The sequence below is a fragment of the Lolium perenne genome, chromosome 5 (genome assembly GCF_019359855.2).
Source record: "Lolium perenne isolate Kyuss_39 chromosome 5, Kyuss_2.0, whole genome shotgun sequence".
Taxonomy (NCBI): domain Eukaryota; kingdom Viridiplantae; phylum Streptophyta; class Magnoliopsida; order Poales; family Poaceae; genus Lolium; species Lolium perenne.
Window position 1 is genome coordinate 22,508,282 of NC_067248.2, and position 19,803 is coordinate 22,528,084.

Sequence of the window (19,803 nt, forward strand, 5' to 3'; positions counted from 1 at the left end):
AACGGAGGCATAAAAGTGATACAAGAACTCTGAAGCAATATAGATCATCGAGGCTTAATTGACTTTTTGTTCAGTCATATGCATGCGTGAGCATGTGCCAAGTCGATATAAATGAATTATTCAGAGGAGGATACCACAATGCCATACTTACTTATGAATAAAACAATGCAAGCAAACATCCATGACATGCTACTCATATTAATAGATTGGAGCTAAACATGAGAGATCATGAACTACTAGACTTTCTCAAATAACATATACCTCACATGAACCAACTAAGCATGCTCACATGGATGAGTATATGTACAAAAATGAAAACAAATAGAGTTCATACCAGCCTCTCACCACAATCCAATTGTCGTAGATCGTCATTATTGCCTTTTCACTTGTGTAGCTTGGATAATATGAAATGAAAACCACGCTCCAGCCACCGAAAACCATTAAACTCAAGATGAACTTTACAAACCAAAGAAGAACAGCAAATATTTTTGGTGTTTTCATATTGCAAATAAGAACAAAAGGAAACAAGCAAACAAAGCAAAATCTTTTTGGGTTTTCTTATAGCAAACTAGCAATAGCAAATAAAGCGAAACAAATGCAAGAAACCAAAGCAAACAAATGGTGAAGAGAAACAACAGAAATATTTTTGGTCTTTTTGTGTTTTGGGAAAGAAACAAAACAAAAACAAGAAGTAGCAAACTAAAAGAAACACAGAAAAGCGAGATGACAGAAATCTGCCAAAACCTGACAGCAGTACAGAAATCGATTTTTACAAAAATCTTACGTTGCTCAGCTCGAAAAGTGTTCAACTGATGAAAGTTAGATAACAACCTGGGGAACCTGCACAAAAATTGGCAGCTCAAAATAACGCTCTGGCTGTGCGTACGAATTTTTCTAGTAACAGTCCAGAATCTGTTTTCAGGCAGCACTTCCCCAAATATCATCTTCCTCTCATTAGAAAACCACTCAAACAAACAAAACAAGTATGTACAAGTATCCAGCAACCATAATATGCAAAGAATGAGTGATGCCGGTATACCTCCCCCCAAGCTTAGGCTTTTGGCCTAAGTGGAGTTCAATCCCATCGATCCCATGAGGTAATATCTCCGTAGTATGACGAAGATGGATCGTATTCCGGGTATGTGCTAGAAGAAGCACCCGGATACGTGACGGTGTGGTCATGGGAGGCCTCGGCGTCCTCGGAGTCATGTTGCTGGTGGAAGTCTTGTATCTTCATATGTTCATCCACTTCCTCCTTAGTGCACGACCATGATTGCCTGTCAATACTGAACAAACCTGGTTGGGGAAGAGGGATTTCCTTCTCATCCCCGTCAGAAAACAACATTCTATAGACCATATTATCTAAAGTAGAATCAGTGGTAACAAAATGATGACTCTTCATAGCAGAAATATCGAGTCTCCTAGGGGCCAATGGCACATCATTAGGATCAAGAGGCAGTCTTAAATATGTTAAAACGCGCAGTGCAATAGTTCCTCCAAAAATAGGCCCCCTGTTAGTCAGGCGGCGAGCAATAAGAGAACCAAGATGATAAGATGTCTGACCAGTAAGTGCAATATTCAAGAAAGTAAGATGGTAACTAGAAATATTGCTAGTGTTCTCCCTACCAAGAATGCTAGTAGCAATGTAATATGCAAAATACTTAATGGCGGGGAGTTGAATGTTTCTTATCTTGCCACGCTGAATGGTGCGACAATCATCATCGGTAATCCCTCGATAGAGCTCCAACAAGTCCCGGGGGTTGTCATCAATCCTACTTGCTGTACCTACAGGGGCAATATCCAATGCACGACAAAAATCTTCCAATCCCATAGTAACAGGATTACCATAGATCTTGAATGCAACTGTCGGCTCATATTGTTTGTTGTTGAATTTGAAACTCTCGACGAAGATTTTAGTGAGCATGTAGTATTGCTCCCTTTCATCTCCCACATAGGTGGTTAACCCCGCCCTGTTGACAAGGGTAGAGAAATCCTCCAATATCCCTGCATTCCTCAGAAAATCATAGCATGGAAAAGACGAAGCATTAGGAGCCCCGTTATCCTCTTCGGGCGCGAAGCTAGGCGCGATGATATCTTCATTGTACGATCGCCTAATCCGGGTGGCGGCCCTAGAAGGCCTCCCGGTGCTGGTTGTTCCTTTCTTGAACAACTCTCCAAAGTTAAACTTCTTCATAGCTTCTCTGAAATTTTCAACAAGTGATATAAAATTTGGTTTGGTGACATATAATTGAGGGAAACTACCATAGGAACTTGCTAGAGTACTAATCATGCATCAAAACTAATTTCTACAACTTAGAACAAGCATGCAAGCTCACTAAACATGTTACCTACAGCAGCAAAATATTCAAGATATACTCAACCAAACAAAATTCTACTTGGATGGGTGGAGGAGTCACATACCGAAGAGCAAATGTGCCAAATTTCAGACAGAAATCTGGGCTGAGCAAAGAGATCGAGAAATCTGGAGTTCTTGAGCAAAAACGCGAGAGAGAGGAACTTGGTACGAGTTTTTTCGGGAGAGAGAAGATGCTGGGAGGAAGAGATGGCAAAGTGGGGCAAGGAGGGGCCCACACCACATGGTGGCGCGCCCACCTCCTTGGCCGCGCCGGCCTGTGGTGTGGCACCCTCTGGTGCCCCACAGGTCATCCTCTAGTGCTCCCAGGTGCCTCGTCGAAAAATAGGACCAACGGTATAATTTTTGTGAATTTTTGAAATCTTTGAAAAATGCACATTTCTGGGTATTTAATTTATTATTACTGGCCAGGAAAAATTTGAAATCTCCAAATAACTAAGGAACTTTGCAAATCAAAAGTGCTACAGCAACTAGAGCAAGTGGAGGAAGAAAGAGATGTTGTTTACCTCCTCTATGCATATAAAAAGTATTTGTTAACAAGGTTGATCAAGTCTTGCCACCAAATAAATTTTACATAGCATAAGAAGAAATAAACCTCAAATCAATCATGTTACCTTGAATTGTATTGATATGGATCCAATCACGAGAGTTTGATATTCTTCCTTAGGCTCATATATAGGACAATCAATAGTTCCCACTTTGATAGTTCTCACATTAAAAATAGTATTGATTCCACATACTTTATCAATCTTCTTGGGGAAATAGATGGTATGCTCCTTATCATCAACATTAAAAGTAACCTTTCCTTTATTGCAATCAATAACAGCCCCTGCGGTGTTAAGAAAAGGTCTCCCAAGAATAATAGACATATTATCATCTTCAGGCATTTCCAATACAACAAAATCAGTTAATATCAAGCAGTTAGTAGTAACTTGAACAGGAACATCCTCACATATACCAACAGGAATAGCAGTAGATTTATCAGCCATTTGCAAAGATATATCAGTAGGTATCAACTTATCTAGATAAAGTCTCTTATAAAGAGAAAAAGGCATAACACTAACACCGGCTCCCAAGTCACATAGAGCAGTTTTAACTTAATTATTCTTAATAGAACAAGGAATAGTAGGTATACCTGGGGCGCCCAACTTCTTTGGAACTTTGCCATTGAAAGAGTAATTAGCAAGCATAGTGGAAATTTCCTCATTGGGGATTTTCCTTTTGTTAGTAACAATATCTTTCATATACTTTGAATAAGGAGGCAATTTAATAGCATCAGTCAAAGGGATTTGCAAGAATAAAGGTTTCATCCAATCACAAAATTTATTATAATGTTCTTCTTCCTTTGATTTTAGTTTCTTAGCAGGAAAGGGCATTTGCTTTTGCACCCAAGGTTCTCTTTCATTACCATGTTTCTCAGCAATAAAATCTTCTTTAGTGTACTTTTTATTTTTAGCATGCTTTTCAGGTTCTTCTTCAACCTCTTCTTTATCAGGAGTATCATTCTTATCATTATCTTTATCATGTTCATTACCACTTTCAGTTTCAGCATCAGAAATAGAAATACTATTAGGATCATTAACAGGTTCAGAGGATTCTACAACATTTTTATGTTTCTTCTTCTTTTTCTTCTTAGAAGGAGCACTAGGTTCAATGCGTTGAGAATCTTGTTCAATTCTTTTGGGATGCCCTTCAGGATATAGAGGATCCTGAGTAGAAACACCGCCTCTAGTTGTTACTTCATAAGCATGTTTTTCTTTGGAATTATTTCCCAACAAGTCATTTTGCACTTTAGTGAGTTGATCAATTTGAGTTTGAATCATATGAAAATGTTTGACAAGCATCTTAACATCATTGGAGGTTCTCTCCACAATACCATGCAATTCACTAATAGCTCGAGAATTTTCCATTAAATGATTCTCTACTCTCATATTAAAATTTTCTTGCTTAACAATATAATTATCAAACTCATCTAAGCATTGTGCAGGAGGTTTCGAATACGGAATATCTTCCCTAGTAAAGCGTTGAAGGGAGTTTACCTCAATCATGGATGAAGGGGGAATTATCTCACATATATCTTCTATAGGAGGTAGATTCTTCACATCTTCAGATTTAATACCTTTCTCCTTGAGAGACTTCTTGGCTTCCCTCATATCTTCATCATTCAATTTAATTAATCCCCTCTTCTTCAATATTGGCTTTGGAGTTGGTTCAGGCGTAGTCCAATCATCATGATTCCGGCTTATTTTAGCCAATAATTCTTCAGCGTCATCCGGAGTTCTTTTCCTGAAAACACAACCAGCACAACTATCCAGGTATGCCCTAGACTCAATGGTTAGTCCACTATAAAATATATCAAGTAAATCATGCTTTTCCAAATCATGATCAGGCCGAGCTCTAATAAGAGAACAAAATCTCGCCCAAGCCTCAGGCAATTTCTCTTCATCTCCCTGGTCAAAATTATAAATTCTCTGCAAAGCAATATGTTGAGCACTAGCAGGAAAGTATTTGCGGAAGAAAACATCAAGCAATTCTTTTGGACTTTTAATAGAATTAGGTGGCAAACTATTATACCAGGTTTTAGCGTCATCCTTTAATGAGAATGGAAAGATTTTAGCAACAAAGTAAGTACGCATCTTGACATCATCAGAAAACAAGCTACTTAGAGTAGATAACTCAGTCATGTGTTCAACAGCACTTTCTTTTTCAGTACCACAAAAGGGTGTTTTCTCAACAATAGCTATATGAGATAGATCAAGAGAAAAATCATAATCTTTATCCTTAATGTTTATAGGAGATGTGGCAAACTTAGGATCAGGAGACAGTTTATATCTAACAGCATGTTCTGCAAGCAACTTTTTAATTTTTCTTGCATCAGTAGTAGCATTGCATTTTTCAATAAAATCATCATTAAGCTCCACATAATCTTCATCAGGATCATCACTAAAATAATCAAGTTCAGGTGAATTAACAGGTGTAGTAGCATTAGGAGTTTCAGTATTTTCAATTTGTCTAGACCTAGCAATTGTAGCATCTAGAAAGGATCCCAATGAACCACTATCATCAAGCACAGCAGAAACATTATCAATATCATGAGAATTTTCAGATTCAGCAGAAGTACCCGCATGTGAAGCATGTGGCGGTGAAACAAGTTTATCAATCACAGATGGTGAATCAAGAGCAGCAGAGGTATTCAGAATTGTACCTTTTCTTGTAGTGGATGGTAATATGGCGATCTTAGTATCGCGAGGTTTACCCATGATGGAGAATTTGCAGCGAACAATATTAATCCAAGTGAACTTCCAAATAAAGCTATGTTCCCCGGCAACGACGCCAGAAAATAGTCTTGATGACCCACAAGTATAGGGGATCGCAACTGTCTTCGAGGGAAGTAAAACCCAATTTATTGATTCGACACAAGGGGAGACAAAGAACACTTGGAAGCCTTAACAGCGGAGTTGTCAATTCAGCTGCACCTGGAAACAGACTTGCTCGCAAGGGTTTATCAGTAGTAACAGTTTTATAGCAGTAGCGGTAGTGAAATAACAGCAGCAGAGTAACAGAGACAGCAGTAGTGATTTTAGTAAACAGCAGGATTAAAATACTGTAGGCACGGGGACGGATGACGGGCGTTGCATGGATGAGAGAAACTCATGTAAAAATCATAGCAGGGCATTTGCAGATAATAATAAAACGGTGTCCAAGTACAAAGCAATCAATAGGCATGTGTTCCATATATAGTCGTGCGTGCTCGCAATGAGAAACTTGCACAACATCTTTTGTCCTACCAGCCGGTGGCAGCCGGGCCTCAAGGGAAACTACTGGATATTAAGGTACTCCTTTTAATAGAGTACCGGAGCAAAGCATTAACACTCCGTGAACACATGTGATCCTCACATCGCTACCATCCCCTCCGGTTGTCCCGATTTCTGTCACTTCGGGGCCATCGGTTCCGGACAGCGACATGTGTATACAACTTATAGGTAAGACCATAAACAATGATTATCTTGATGAAACAATAACATGTTCAGATCTGAGATCATGGCACTCGGGCCCTAGTGACAAGCATTAAGCATAACAAGTTGCAACAATATCATCAAAGTACCAATTACGGACACTAGGCACTATGCCCTAACAATCTTATGCTATTACATGACCAATCTCATCCAATCCCTACCATCCCCTTCGGCCTAGAGCGGGGGAATTACTCACACATGGATGGGGGAAATATGGCTGGTTGATGTAGAGGCGTTGGCGGTGATGGCGGCGATGATCTCCTCCAATTCCCCGTCCCGGCGGAGTGCCAGAACGGAGACTTCTGGCTCCCGCGACGGAGTTTCGCGATGTGGCGGCGTTCTGGAGGGTTTCTGGCGACTTCGACTTCTCCCCGTGTGTTTTTAGGTCGAGGCCGATAAATAGTCCGAAGGAGGGCGTCGGAGGCCGGCCGAGGGGGCCACACCACAGGGCCGCGCGGGCCCCCCTGGGCCGCGCCGCCCTATGGTGTGGGGCCCTCGGGCCTCCACCTGGTTTGTCCTTCTGGCTCCGTCATTATTCTGGGAAAATAGGGCCTTCTGCATAAATTCTGAGGATTTTCCCGAAAGTTGGATTTCTGCACAAAAACGAGACACCAGAGCAGTTCTGCTGAAAACAGCGTTAGTCCGTGTTAGTTGCATCCAAAATACACAAATTAGAGGCAAAACAATAGCAAAAGTGTTCGGGAAAGTAGATACGTTTTGGACGTATCAATACCATGCATGGAGTAAACAAAAGAGAATGTGCTCAAGACAGAAACACTCACCCAAAATGGTAAGGAAATAGAATATCACTTTTGAGTTCCTGTTTTCTAAGAAACTGCCACAGGTCTTCCTCCACGTCGGCGGGGTGGTGTTCTAACACATATGAATTAACGATGTGTGGGTCAATGAACCCAACATCATGGATGCTCCTTATTCTCATTTCCCGCTTCTTCATTCTGCATAATAGCGTACACAACAAGATAGTTAGGACAATATATATATATATATATATATATATATATATATATATATATATATATATAGTGCAGGCAATGAACGAGATGGGGTAGAAATTAATAAATCACTTACAGAACGTAGCAACTGATGATAGATTTGTCGAGCTCGCGCAGATTGAACAGCTGGAACAATTCACTCCGATGAATTATTATATAGTAATGTTTGAAGTGATGCTCATGTCTAACTTCCGCATAAATATAGTCTTTGGCGTTTTTAAGTTTTATGTAACCCTTGTACCAATTTAGCAGACCTTTCACTTGTCGAGGTAGATCCTCTTCCTGCGCAGGCTCGACGAGAGGCCCATTCTCCACATATGTAAATACTACGTCCTTCATTGGCGCCTCATCAAGGCCTAACAGTGCACGAAGAGTGATACCTAAGTTGGCCGCTTGTTCTCTGGCACTCGTTACAGTCAATCCCTGTGCTGCCGCAGCTGCTATGATATCGGGGGCATCCGGACCGGCGGCTTTCACTATGAGCGGGGCGATCGATTGTTTACTTTGTTCCCCGAGCTGGGCAACTTGTTTCCCTCCTTTTTTACTTTCTAATTCTTTCTCGGCCTCCTCCTGCTTCTCCGCCAACTCTTGGTTCCTCTTGAACGTGAGTGCTTGCCTACGAAGTTCACGTGCATAGTCGTCAGGCAGATTCTTCGCGGCTTGGGACGGTGTGTTCAAAAATGACTTAGCCCACTGCTTTTGCTTGTCAGAAAATACTGGCTTGGGCTCACCCTCTCTTTTCTTCTTGCAGTCCGCCTTCCATTTCTCATAATCAGCAGCCGCGTGTGCGTCGACTTCCTCGGCACTACGTTCCCAAGGCCTTGTGGGGAGAGGCTTCAGTGATGGCTCTGGTATCTTTGTGGTTCTAGGTACATAAGGGTCCGGGTTAATAACCCAGGACTGCTTCTGCTTCTTCGCCGGAGGTGGATTGGGGGGCGGCGTCTGATCACCCGCCGGACGAGGACTGGGGGGCGGCGTCTGCTTACCCGCTGGAGGTGAATTGGGGGGCGGCGTCGGCTGACGTGAAGGAGGTGTAGGTGAACCACCACCACCACCGCCGCCGCCACCGCCACCACCACCGGAGGGGGGGTGGACTTGTTTGCCTTGGCGCCTCGCCTGGAAACTTGATAAACTTCTTTTTCCATAGAATGAACTGGCGCTTGACACCTCCAAGTCTTCTCTCCCCTTCGGGTGTAGCAATGTCAATCTCCAGTTCCTCAAACCCTGGGACTATTTCCTCCACCGTGACACGAGCATAGCCATCTGGAATGGGGTTGTTGTGGTGGAGTGCTCCAGGCTCACATGGTAAAGCACTGCCGATGGCTACCTTCGTGGACATGTTCCCAATTGGATAATGCAGATGACATTCTTTCATCTCCTTTACATCGTCCACGGGGTAGCGAGGAGGCTCCGGTGCAGTAATATTGACCGCCGTTGCATTATCAGTAGCCGGCGGGTTCTCCGTGGAAGCCACACTGCTTCTCATCCGCTGCTGGCTTCCGAGATCCGCTGGATGATCTTCATGCGCCCCAGCTGCCGATCTTTCTTGTACTAGTATACTCACGGTTTTCTTCATCGTATCGAATTCCGATACCAACCGCGCCATAACATCTGCATCCTGATCCATCTTTCTCTTACGGCTTCTGTAACCGTACGGGTCATCGTTCTGGGAGAACCCTATTTTCCATGGAATGTTCCCCATGCCTCGTACACGTCCTCCGTGTTCAGGTTTCCCGAGGGCTTTTGTCAGCGCGTCGTTCTCTCTGTTGAACTTGATCTTCCCCAGTTGAGCATCCCTCATTGCGTCAATAAGGGCTTGGGTGGGTTTAAACGTTTTGTCACGGTGAACACACTCCCCTGTCTCCGGGTCTAGCGTTCCCCCATGCCCGTACCACCAGCTTTTGGCCCTTGGGTCCCATCCCTCCGTACCTTGACGGATTCCTCGCGTCCTCAGCTCGTTCTCCATCTTCTCCCACCTAGGCTCCCAAAGGCGATACCCTCCTGGCCCCATAATATGATTGTACTCCTTCTTAGCCGCATTTTCCTTATTTTTCGATATTTCAATGAACTGCTGATGCGTGTAGTTGACACGTCCGTTGGGAACCCCAAGAGGAAGGTGTGATGCGCACAGTAGCAAGTTTCCCTCAGTAAGAAACCAAGGTTTAATCGGACCAGTAGGAGTCAAGAAGCACGTTGAAGGTTGATGGTGGCGGAATGTAATGCGGCGCAACACCAGGGATTCCGGCGCCAACGTGGAACCTGCACAACACAACCAAAGTACTTTGCCCCAACGTAACAGTGAGGTTGTCAATCTCACCGGCTTGCTGTGAACAAAGGATTAACCGTATTGTGTGGAAGATGATGATTGTTTGCGAAGAACAGTAAAGAACAAGTATTGCAGTAGATTGTATTTCAGATGTAAAGAATAGACCGGGGTCCACAGTTCACTAGAGGTGTCTCTCCCATAAGATAAATAGCATGTTGGGTGAACAAATTACAGTTGGGCAATTGACAAATAAAGAAGGCATAACAATGCACATACAAATATCATGATGAGTACTATGAGATTTAATCAGGGCATTACGACAAAGTACATAGACCGCCATCCAGCATGCATCTATGCCTAAAAAGTCCACTTTCAGGTTATCATCCGAACCCCTTCCGGTATTAAGTTGCAAGCAACAGACAATTGCATTAAGTATGGTGCGTAATGTAATCAACACAAATATCCTTAGACAAAGCATCGATGTTTTATCCCTAGTGGCAACAGCACATCCACAACCTTAGAACTTTCTCGTCACCGTCCTGCATTTAATGGAGGCATGAACCCACTATCGAGCATAAATACTCCCTCTTGGAGTCACAAGTATCAACTTGGCCAGAGCCTCTACTAGCAACGGAGAGCATGCAAGAACATAAACAACATATATGATAGATTGATAATCAACTTGACATAGTATTCAATATTCATCGGATCCCAACAAACACAACATGTAGGATTACAAAGAAATGATCTTGATCATGATAGGCAGCTCACAAGATCGAGCATGATAGCACAATTAGGAGAAGACGACCATCTAGCTACTGCTATGGACCCATGGTCCAGGGGTGAACTACTCACACATCAATCCGGAGGCAATCATGGCGATGAAGAGTCCTCCGGGAGATGATTCCCCTCTCCGGCAGGGTGCCGAAGGCGATCTCCTGAATCCCCCGAGATGGGATTGGCGGCGGCGGCGTCTCTGTAAGGTTTTCCGTATCGTGGCTCTCGGTACTGGGGGTTTTGCGACGGAGGCTTTAAGTAGGCGGAAGGGTAGGTCAGGGGGCCACACGAGGGCCCCAAACAACAGGCCGGCGCGGCCAGGGGCCAGGCCGCGCCGCCCTAGCGTGTCGTCGCCTCGTGGCCCCACTTCGTTTCCTCTTCGGTCTTCTGGAAGCTTCGTGCAAAAATAGGACCCTGGGCGTTGATTTCGTCCAATTCCGAGAATATTTCCTTACTAGGATTTCTGAAACCAAAAACAGCAGAAAACAGCAACTAGCTCTTCGGCATCTTGTCAATAGGTTAGTGCCGAAAAATGCATAATAACGACATATAATGTGTATAAAACATGTGAGTATCATCATAAAAGTAGCATGGAACATAAGAAATTATAGATACGTTTGGGACGTATCAAGCATCCCCAAGCTTAGTTCCTACTCGCCCTCGAGTAGGTAAACGATAACAAAGATAATTTCTGAAGTGACATGCTATCATAATCTTGATCATACTATTGTAAAGCACATGAGATGAATGCAGCGATTCGAAGCAATGATGAAGATAATGAGTAAACAAATGAATCATATAGCAAAGACTTTTCATGAATAGTACTTTCAAGACAAGCATCAATAAGTCTTGCATAACAGTTAACTCATAAGCAATAAATTCTTAGTAGAAAGCTTTGAAACAACACAAAGGATGATTTAAGTTTCAGCGGTTGCTTTCAACTTGTAACATGTATATCTCATGGATAATTGTCAACACAAAGTAATATAACAAGTGCAATAGGTAAACATGTAAGAATCAATGCACACAGTTTACACAAGTGTTTGCTTCTAAGATAGAAAGAATAGGTAGACTGACTCAACAATAAAGTAAAAGATAGGCCCTTTGCATAGGGAAGCATGGATTACTATTTTTGTGCTAGAGTTTTATTTTGAAAACAAGAAACAATTTTGTCAACGGTAGTAATAAAGCATATGAGTTATGTATAAGACATCTTATAAGTTGCAAGCCTCATGCATAGTATACTAATAGTGCCCGCACCTTGTCCTAATTAGCTTGGATTAACACGGATTATCATTGCATGACATATGTTTCAACCAAGTGTCACAAAGGGGTACCTCTATGCCGCCTGTACAAGGGTCTAAGGAGAAGGTTCGCATTGGATTTCTCGCTTTTGATCATTCTCAACTTAGACACCCATACCGGGAAAACATAGACAACAGATAATGGACTCCTCTTTTAATGCTTAAGCATTCAACAACAGATAATATTCTCATAAGAGATTGAGGTTTTATGTCCAAACTGAAACTTCCACCATGATTCATGGCTTTAGTTAGCGGCCCAATGTTCTTCTCTAACAATATGCATACTCAAACCATTTGATTGTGAAAACCGCCCTTACTTCAGACAAGACGAACATGCATAGCAACTCACATGATATTCAACAAAGGTAAAAAGTTGATGGCGTCCCCAGAAAACATGGTTACCGCTCAACAAGCAACTTACTAAGAAATAAGACACATAAGTACATATTCTTCACCACAATAGTTTTTAAGGCTATTTTGTCCCATGAGCTATATATTGTAAAGGTAAAGAATAGAAATTTTAAAGGTAGCACTCAAGTAATGTACTTTGGAATGGCGGAGAAATACCATGTGGTAGGTAGGTATGGTGGACACAAATGACATGGTTATTGGCTCAAGGATTTGGATGCACGAGAAGTTTCCCTCTCAATACAAGGCTAGGCTAGCAAGGTTGTTTGAAGCAAACTCAAGTATAAAATGGTGCAGCAAGACTCACATATAAACATATTGTAAGCATTATAAGACTTTACATCGTCTCCTTGTTGTTCAAACACCTCAACCAGAAAATATCTAGACTTAGAGAGACCAATCACGCAAACCAAATTTTAACAAGCTCTATGTAGTTATTCATTAATGGGTACAAGGTACATGATGCAAGAGCTTAAACAAGATCTATATGAGCACAACAATTGCCAAGTATCACATTATTCAAGACATTATACCAATTACCACATGCGGCATTTTCCGTTTCCAACCATATATCAATGAATGAGGTAGTTCAACTTTCGCAATGAACATTAATAAAGATAAAGCTAAGAACATATGTGTTCATACGAAACAGCGGAGCGTAATATCTCCAATATAAAGGATTGTGGGATCCGACTTTATTCAAACAAAACAAAAACTAAAGCAAACAGACGCTCCAAGCAAAGCACATAAGATGTGATGGAATAAAAATATAGTTTCAGGGGAGGAACCTGATAATGTTGTCGATGAAGAAGGGGATGCCTTGGGCATCCCCAAGCTTAGACGCTTGAGTCTTCTTAAAATATGCAGGGGTGAACCACCGGGGCATCCCCAAGCTTAGAGCTTTCACTCTCCTTGATCATATTGTATCATTTCCCTCTCTTGATCCTTGAAAACTTCCTCCACACCAAACTCGAAACAACTCATTAGAGGGTTAGTGCACAATAAAAATTTACATGTTCATGGGTGACATAATCATTCTTAACACTTCTGGACATTGCACAAAGCTACTGGACATTAATGGAACAAAGAAATTCATCCAACATAGCAAAAGAGGCAATGCGAAATAAAAGGCAGAATCTGTCAAAACAGAACAGTTCGTAAAGACGAATTTTAAAGTGGCACCAGACTTGCTCAGATGAAAATGCCCAAATTTAATGAAAGTTGCGCACATATCTGAGGATCACTCACGTAAATTGGCATAATTTTCTGGGTTACCTACAGAGAATTAGGCCCAGATTCGTGACAGCAAGAAATCTGTTTCTGTGCAGTAATCCAAATCTAGTATGAACCTTACTATCAACGACTTTACTTGGCACAACAATGCAATAAAATAAAGATAAGGAGAGGTTGCTACAGTAGTAAACAACTTCCAAGACTCAAATATAAAACAAAGTACTGTAGTAAAATCGTGGGTTGTCTCCCATAAGCGCTTTTCTTTAACGCCTTTCAGCTAGGCGCAGAAAGTGTGAATCAAGTATTATCAAGAGATGAAGCATCAACATCATAATTTGTTCTAATAATAGAATCATAAGGTAACTTCATTCTTTTTCTAGGGAAGTGTTCCATACCTTTCTTGAGAGGAAATTGATATTTAATATTACCTTCCTTCATATCAATGGTGGCACCAACAGTTCGAAGAAAAGGTCTTCCCAATATAATGGGACAAGATGCATTGCATTCAATATCCAAGACAACAAAATCAACGGGGACAAGGTTATTGTTAACCATAATACGAACATTATCAATCCTCCCCAAAGGTTTCTTTTTAGCATTATCAGCGAGATTAACATCCAAATAACAATTTTTCAATGGTGGCAAGTCAAGCATATCATAGATTTTCTTAGGCATAACAGAAATACTTGCACCAAGATCACATAAAGCATTACAATCAAAATCATTGACCCTCATCTTAATGATAGGCTCCCAACCATCTTCTAACTTTCTAGGAATAGAGGTTTCAAGTTTTAGTTTCTCTTCTCTAGCTTTTATGAGAGCATTTGTATTATGTTTTGTAAAGGCCAAATTTATAGCACTAGCATTGGGACTTCTAGCAAGTTTTTGTAAGAACTTTATAACTTCAGAGATGTGACAAACATCAAAATCTAAATCATTATGAGCTACAGCAATGGGATCATTGTCCCCAATGTTGGAAAAAATTTCAGCAGTTTTATCACAAGCAGTTTCAGCAGTTTTAGCAGTTTCAGGCAATTTTGCACGCTTTGCACTAGGAGTAGAAACATTGCCAACACCAATTGTTTTGCCATTGATAGTAGGAGGTGTAGCAACATGTGAATCATTATCATTACTAGTGGTGGTAATAGTCCAAACTTTAGCTACATTATTCTCTTTAGCTAGTTTTTCATTTTCTTCTCTATCCCACCTAGCACGCAATTCAGCCATTAATCTTATATTCTCATTAATTCTAACTTGGATGGCATTTGCTGTAGTAGTAATCTTATTATCAATGTCCTTATTAGGCATAACTTTCAATTTCAAAAGATCAACATCAGAGGCAAGTCTATCAACCTTAGAAGCAAGAATATCAATTTTATCAAGCTTTTCCTCAACAGATTTGTTAAAAGCAGTTTGTGTACTAATAAATTCTTTAAGCATGGCTTCAAGACCAGGGGGTACACTCCTATTATTGTTGTAAGAATTCCCATAAGAATTACCATAACCATTACCATTAGCAGAAGGATATGGCCTATAGTTGTTACCAGAATTGTTCCTATAAGCATTGTTGTTGAAATTATTATTTTTAATGAAGTTCACATCAACATTTTCTTCTCGAGCAACCAATGAAGCTAAAGGAACATTATTTGGATCAACATTAGATCTACCATTCACAAGCATAGACATAATCACATCAATCTTATCACTCAAGGAGGAGGTTTCTTCGACAGAATTTACCTTCTTACCTTGTGGAGCTCTTTCCGTGTGCCATTCAGAGTAGTTTATCATCATATCATCAAGAAGCTTTGTAGCCGCCCCCAAAGTGATGGACATAAAGGTACCTCCAGCAGCTGAATCCAATAGGTTCCGCGAAGAAAAATTCAGTCCTGCATAGAAAGTTTGGATGATCATCCAAGTAGTCAATCCATGGGTTGGGCAATTTTTTACCAAAGATTTCATTCTCTCCCATGCTTGAGCAACATGTTCATTATCTAATTGCTTAAAATTCATTATGCTACTTCTCAAAGATATAATTTTAGCGGGAGGATAATATCTACCAATAAAAGCATCCTTACATTTAGTCCATGAATCAATACTATTCTTAGGCAAAGATAGCAACCAATCTTTAGCTCTTCCTCTTAATGAGAAAGGAAACAATTTCAATTTTATAATATCACCATCTACATCCTTATACTTTTGCATTTCACATAGTTCAACAAAATTATTAAGATGGGCAGCAGCATCATCAGAACTAACACCAGAAAATTGCTCTCTCATAACAAGATTCAGTAAAGTAGGTTTAATTTCAAAGAATTCTGCTGTAGTAGCAGGTGGAGCAATAGGTGTGCATAGGAAATCATTATTATTTGTGTTTGTGAAGTCACACAACTTAGTATTTTCAGGGGTATTCATTTTAACAGTAGTAAATAAAGCAAACTAGATAAAGTAAATGCAAGTAAATAATTTTTTTTTGTGTTTTTGATATGGAGAACAAGACAGTAAATAAAGTAAAGCTAGCAACTAATTTTTTTGTATTTTGTTTTAGTGCAGCAAACAAAGTAGTAAATAAAGTAAAGCAAGACAAAAACAAAGTAAAGAGATTGGAAGTGGAGACTCCCCTTGCAGCGTGTCTTGATCTCCCCGGCAACGGCGCCAGAAATTTACTGCTGGCGTGAAGTTGACGTGGGAGCTAGAAATCTTTGTGGTGTAAATTTTCTTCAGGTCCCCGGCAACGGCGCCAGAAATTTGCTTGATGCGTGTAGTTGACAGTCCGTTGGGAACCCCAAGAGGAAGGTGTGATGCGCACAGTAGCAAGTTTCCCTCAGTAAGAAACCAAGGTTTAATCGGACCAGTAAGAGTCAAGAAGCACGTTGAAGGTTGATGGTGGCGGAATGTAATGCGGTGCAACACCAGGGATTCCGGCGCCAACGTGGAACCTGCACAACACAACCAAAGTACTTTGCCCCAACGTAACAGTGAGGTTGTCAATCTCACCGGCTTGCTGTGAACAAAGGATTAACCGTATTGTGTGGAAGATGATGATTGTTTGCGAAGAACAGTAAAGAACAAGTATTGCAGTAGATTGTATTTCAGATGTAAAGAATAGATCGGGGTCCACAGTTCACTAGAGGTGTCTCTCCCATAAGATAAATAGCATGTTGGGTGAACAAATTACAGTTGGGCAATTGACAAATAAAGAAGGCATAACAATGCACATACAAATATCATGATGAGTACTATGAGATTTAATCAGGGCATTACGACAAAGTACATAGACCGCCATCCAGCATGCATCTATGCCTAAAAAGTCCACTTTCAGGTTATCATCCGAACCCCTTCCGGTATTAAGTTGCAAGCAACAGACAATTGCATTAAGTATGGTGCGTAATGTAATCAACACAAATATCCTTAGACAAAGCATCGATGTTTTATCCCTAGTGGCAACAGCACATCCACAACCTTAGAACTTTCTCACATCGTCCCAGATTTAATGGAGGCATGAACCCACTATCGAGCATAAATACTCCCTCTTGGAGTCACAAGTATCAACTTGGCCAGAGCCTCTACTAGCAACGGAGAGCATGCAAGAACATAAACAACATATATGATAGATTGATAATCAACTTGACATAGTATTCAATATTCATCGGATCCCAACAAACACAACATGTAGGATTACAAAGAAACGATCTTGATCATGATAGGCAGCTCACAAGATCGAGCATGATAGCACAATTAGGAGAAGACGACCATCTAGCTACTGCTATGGACCCATGGTCCAGGGGTGAACTACTCACACATCAATCCGGAGGCGATCATGGCGATGAAGAGTCCTCCGGGAGATGATTCCCCTCTCCGGCAGGGTGCCGGAGGCGATCTCCTGAATCCCCCGAGATGGGATTGGCGGCGGCGGCGTCTCTGTAAGGTTTTCCGTATCGTGGCTCTCGGTACTGGGGGTTTCGCGACGGAGGCTTTAAGTAGGCGGAAGGGCAGGTCAGGGGGCCACACAAGGGCCCCAAACAACAGGCCGGCGCGGCCAGGGGCCAGGCCGCGCCGCCCTAGCGTGTCGTCGCCTCGTGGCCCCACTTCGTTTCCTCTTCGGTCTTCTGGAAGCTTCGTGCAAAAATAGGACCCTGGGCGTTGATTTCGTCCAATTCCGAGAATATTTCCTTACTAGGATTTCTGAAACCAAAAACAGCAGAAAACAGCAACTGGCTCTTCGGCATCTTGTCAATAGGTTAGTGCCGAAAAATGCATAATAACGACATATAATGTGTATAAAACATGTGAGTATCATCATAAAAGTAGCATGGAACATAAGAAATTATAGATACGTTTGGGACGTATCAACTGCTCCGATTTCTTCTGCTTCACAACGTCTGGCCAATCATGTATATATATACCTCGGCGCCGGAGCTGGTTCCTACTTGCAATTGAAGATCGTCGTTTATCGACGTTTCTTCCCCATCATCTTGCTGACGGCCTTCATCTTGACCGTCAAGATTCAGATAAGAAGAAATATCCTCGAGGTCTTCTTCATCTTGTTCGGTCGGCACATAAATAATATCGCCTTTTATGATGCCAAATAAATGTTCTTCAGCTTCTTGATCATAGTTGTCCATAATCGGGTCAGCTCTATCGTCCGCCATATGTCAGTCCTGAAAACATGTAGTAAAAACTAATTAATTGTGTATATGCCAGCATTATCACATCTCTTCTACATATAAAGAGAGAGGGCGACGAGGGAGGCGAGAGGGGGGACGCGTGTATTAGATGTGTATATGCGGACGATCGACCTCGCAGTGACCGCGTGACCGAGAGACCGGTGGCGGTGGCGAAGCGGTGGCGAAAGGGCGGTGGCGGTGCCGACGACACATAACCCTCGCCAAATTTTGAGTTCTTTTAAAAGTGAAAAAATACAAATAATATGTTAAGTTATTTTGAGTTCTTTTAAAAGTGAAAAAATACAAAGAGTCCTGCTATACGTACGATCAATTTCGTCCGATTCCTGTACGATCGGACTTACCACATGCGGCGCAACTCGTGGTTTAGCTTTGGGCCTACTTGGGATGGGAAAGAGTAGCGTGGCTTTCATCCTCCTCTGCCTCATCTATTTCCGTAGCGGTAGAGACAAGAAGAACTGGTCAAGTCATAGCACATGCGGCCGCCGGCGCGTGCCCTTCTCAAATTTTCGCTCACGGCATTTCCAGCTGCGCTACGCAAACAGACGCTGAGCAATGATACGTCTCCGACGTATCGATAATTTCTTATGTTCCATGCCACATTATTGATGTTATCTACATGTTTTATGCACACTTTATGTCATATTCGTGCATTTTCTGGAACTAACCTATTAACAAGATGCCGAAGTGCCGATTCTTTGTTTTCTGCTGTTTTTGGTTTCAGAAATCCTAGTAAGGAAATATTCTCGGAATTGGACGAAATCAAAGCCCAGGGGCCTATTTTTCCACGAAGCTTCCAGAAGTCCGAAGGAGAGACGAAGAGGGGCCACGGAGGGGCCACACCCTAGGGCGGCGCGGCCCCCCCTTGGCCGCGCGGCCCTGTGGTGTGGGGCCCCCGTGCCGCCTCTTGACCTGCCCTTTCGCCTATAAAAAGTCTCCGTGACGAAAACCTCAGTACCGAGAGCCACGATACGGAAAACCTTCCAGAGACGCCGCCGCCGCCGATCCCATCTCGGGGGATCCAGGAGATCGCCTCCGGCACCCTGCCGGAGAGGGGAATCATCTCCCGGAGGACTCTACGCCGCCATGGTCGCCTCCGGTGTGATGTGTGAGTAGTCTACCCCTGGACTATGGGTCCATAGCAGTAGCTAGATGGTTGTCTTCTCCCCATTGTGCTATCATTGTCGGATCTTGTGAGCTGCCTAACATGATCAAGATCGTCTATCTGTAATTCTATATGTTGCGTTTGTTGGGATCCGATGAATAGAGAATACTTGTTATGTTGATTATCAAAGTTATGCTTATGTGTTGTTTATGATCTTGCATGCTTTCCGTTACTAGTAGATGCTCTGGCCAAGTAGATGCTTGTAACTCCAAGAGGGAGTACTTATGCTCGATAGTGGGTTCATGCCTGCATTGACACCTGGGACAGTGACAGAAAGTTCTAAGGTTGTGTTGTGCTGTTGCCACTAGGGATAAAACATTAGTGCTATGTTCAAGGATGTAGTCACTAGTTACATTACGCACCATACTTAATGCAATTGTCTGTTGCTTTGCAACTTAATACTGGAGGGGGTTCGGATGATAACCTGAAAGTGGACTTTTTAGGCATAGATGCAGTTGGATGACGGTCTATGTACTTTGTCGTAATGCCCAATTAAATCTCACTATACTCATCATGATATGTATGTGCATGGTCATGCTCTCTTTATTTGTCAATTGCCCAACTG